This window comes from Prunus dulcis, chromosome 4 (assembly GCF_902201215.1).
Source record: "Prunus dulcis chromosome 4, ALMONDv2, whole genome shotgun sequence".
Lineage (NCBI taxonomy): Eukaryota > Viridiplantae > Streptophyta > Magnoliopsida > Rosales > Rosaceae > Prunus > Prunus dulcis.
Window position 1 is genome coordinate 2,355,242 of NC_047653.1, and position 3,916 is coordinate 2,359,157.

Here is a 3,916-nt window from a genome sequence, read left to right on the forward strand (position 1 = left end):
AAAACCAATGCCTAATATAGAAGAAACAGTATGAAGGAGAGCAACAGATAGGCGAACCCAAATCGGTTCTTATTCACTCTCCACCCCCAAAAAGAGAAACTGAACTAAATCTCCATCAAGCACAAAATAAAAAGTAACATATTTTGGCTTGTTCTTTTAAACCCAGATCTGAAATGAGGGTTTCACTCTTCCTCTTTATAATACATATAACGATTAGTTGGGTAGCCTCATCCGAGCCTATACATCTCACTACCATCTTCAAGTTGTGGGAGAACACTTCAACCATGATTCAGTATATAGACAAACACTAACATAACCCCAAAGAAAACGAAAATAAATACCTACAAGTCCCTATACTGCTAAAAACTAAGCTTCACCAAGCTGAATATGCACTTAGAAATCATTTCTCAAGAAACGGTCATAAATTAAAAGGGGATTGATTCACAGAAACGCCCTATAACCTCACATCTCTTGGCTTAGAATTTAGTGTTAAATGAATGTAAATCCTCTGCCACATTTCCACATCCCCACAAACACAAAATAAATGAACTAAAATGACCCCTTTGCTGTGTTCACGAGAAAATTATCTGGGATGAAGGCAAATGCTTGAATTGTTTCCCAAAGAATCAAACTTTCTGAACATTTCCCTTTCTCTTTCCCCAAAAGACTTCCCAAGCCCGAAATCCAAATAGTGATAAATCGCAAGCAGAAAGAAGCTAGATCTGTGGCTTACAAATCAAAGCACAAACATCTTCCAAAAAACCAAAACCCACAAATTCCACATGAATTTCAACGTCCCCCCGCAAATTGTCTAAGCTACACAAAGCAAAAGGGGTGAAATTCAAGAAGAAGTCTACCAAGAAAGTATTGAAAATTTTGATAGACATACCGTGAAGAAATATGTGGAAGATCGGCACAGCGATTGTTTCGAACCTTCGAGAACTTCCACGGAGCTTTTCTTTTCTCTTCTTTTTTGGGAATCTGTGAGAACTTGCAACGAACTTCAATGGCGATTTTTAACAGAGAGACTGAGAGAGATGAGACAAATGGAGAGGAAGGAGAGCGAGCGTTAGACAGGATGATGGGGTGGGAGTGCCCTTCATCGTGCATTTATAGACAAATCCAAGTATTTACACACCTTGTACCTCAAGTGGCAATTTCCACTTCTTCATGCGCGCGTGAGCTTCGTTTTGGCACTCCTTTTTATTTTCTTTTTCTATTTTCCGGCACCTTTTTCTGATAAATATAGATTCTTCTTGGATAATAATTTGGTAAATATAGATTAGGAGGAATATAAGATACTTTTTCATCTGGATATTTAATTTGGTAAATAGAGTAGATGATCATCCATCCATATGTGACATCTAAATAAAAATATCTTATGTAGCTGTATATTCCATTAATATGACAATTAAATTGAATACAGTATATTTTTGTTTTTAATTAACTATATTTATATTGTGAAATTGTCAATTTCTTTAGTCATTTTTCACCTTTTTATACTAATTATCTGCAAACACATTTTGCCCTATTTATTAATAATGTTTTTTTTCCAATTATTATTGGACAATATACACCAACATTTTATCATTAGTGACTTTTGAAAGTGATTTTATATTTCGTTGCTATCATGGTTAAATAAACGTTACTAAAAAAATGAAATATTTTGTTTGTAATTCACGTTTCTTAATTTTTAAAACCCAATGGCCATTCAATCAAATTCGCATTATAATTGCCAACAAAGTCTAATTCGGTGAAAAAAATTCTTGACTTGTAGACTAATAGTCTCAGATTCAAATCTCCATGGCACCTTGATAGCGTGTAAACTATCACTTGTATTTTAAAAAAAAATGTCCACATCATAATTAAAGTATAAAATTATTAATAATTTTTGGGAAAGTTAATCACAATATAACAACTATTTGTATAATTTTTTTATAAAAAAAATCTTTTTATGGTCAATACAAATATTAGCACAACAAAACATAAGTTAAATATAATAAATAATTTTAAAAATAAAAAGATATGTAGCTCAAGAGGTTAAAAGTAGTTATAATTGCATTTGAGGTTGCTTCATCCCTAATATATCTTATATGAGAAGAAAAAGATTTGGAAAGTAGAGTAGAAATGGTCTTTTTTATTTGACCAATCAAATCCCACATTCGTATCTGAAAGGTCCTCTCTATTAATTTCTTTAACAATACTAAACATAATATTAATAAGAGTAAATATATCATTATGTCACATATAAAAAAAGGGGCTTTCGTAAAGGAAAAAAAAAGCAAATTAAAGGTCTTTGCACCATGTGTAGTTCTTCTATTAGTGTTCAAGTTTCGTTGTCAATAATTCTCGTTGGTATGCGATCTGTTACTTACATAAATCAATATATGTAGCAGTTAGCAGTTAGATATCATGTGTAAGTTCTTCTAGTTGAGATTATAAGTTTACTGTGGCGCTAATGGTGGAGTGAGACTAGCCAATCTTCCCCACCACAACTTTAAGAAAAACAAAAGCAAATTAAAGGAGCCAATCCCCCCCTTGTTTTCTTCTAGATTGTTACGTACAAAGGGTGAAGGCCCGGCCCCTTCACATAAACGTCATGGGACCACCAATTTATTCATTGAAAATCATTTAAAATTATAATTGGCCAATTAAACAATGACAAGTAAGCAACACAGACGATTTTTAAAACGAAATTAACGTTGTTCCTTGAAACGGCACTGGACACAAATAAAGTGTTTTCATTGGGTAGAAAATGATAAATTATGATTCTCTGCTTACCAAAAAAAAGAGGAGAATTAAAAACGAAGATAATAATTTTTAATTAACACAATTTGCGCTACTTGTATCAGTTATTCTGCTGTCTGCTCAGCCCCCGGTGGCCGATGCTGTTGTTCCAGAAGCCAGAAACCCTGTTTAAATTTCAAACGTAAAAGATAATTTTAAAGTGAGAAAATGAGGAAGAAAAAATCAACCATAGAATTGATCAACATCTCTCATGTAGGGGTGGGCACGGTCCGGATTGGATCGGTTTCACCTTAAAATTACGACCAAACCAATTACAATATGACTATTTAGTTTGATTCGGTTTGGATAAAAGTTATAAAGAAAACCGAACCAAACCAAATCAATTTAAGACGATTTGGTTCGATTTAGTTCAGCCGGTTTGAGCCTAAGCCCAATTCTCTCTTCTTCTTTTTTTTTTTTTTTTGCATTTATTCAACATTGTTAGCCCAATTTTAACCAATAAACTCTCAATTTGCTTCATACATAAATCATTTTTTAGAATATGAAACCATCCTAAAGCTCAAAATGTCATAAAACTTCATATTTCACTAACTAATATTGTTCAATTCAAATATTCATATATAGTAATTAACTAATTAGAGTATTATACATGTAAAATAAAATATGAATAAATAAATATAACATAAATGGTCCGGTTTAGTTTAAGCCGGTTTACAAAAGCTCAAAACCAAACCAAAACAAACCATAAACGGTCCGGTTTGATTTTTAAACCCTTTGACTTTTTCCTGGTCAAAACCAAATAAAACCGATAATTATGATTTGGTTCGATGGGTTTCTTCAGTTCGGCCGGATTGATGCCCACCCCTACTCTCATGCATGTGAATGTGAAATGCACGTGTATCAGTAAGTCTCGACTCTATGACATTTGCTAGGATTAATATATAACATCATTCGTAAGATGATGACATTTTAGGGTTGAAGAAATAGTGTCACTGAATTTTCAGCGTTTAATTAACGCTAAAGTAAAATGCTAATGATGATGCTAGACAACCTCTCCTTGGACGAATCTATAGCATGACAAGTGAATGTGGTCATCATCCCACTAGCAATTTTTTGACAAGATGTTGGACCAAATGTCCCAAATAGAGTAAGACATCGTTGGCATGAG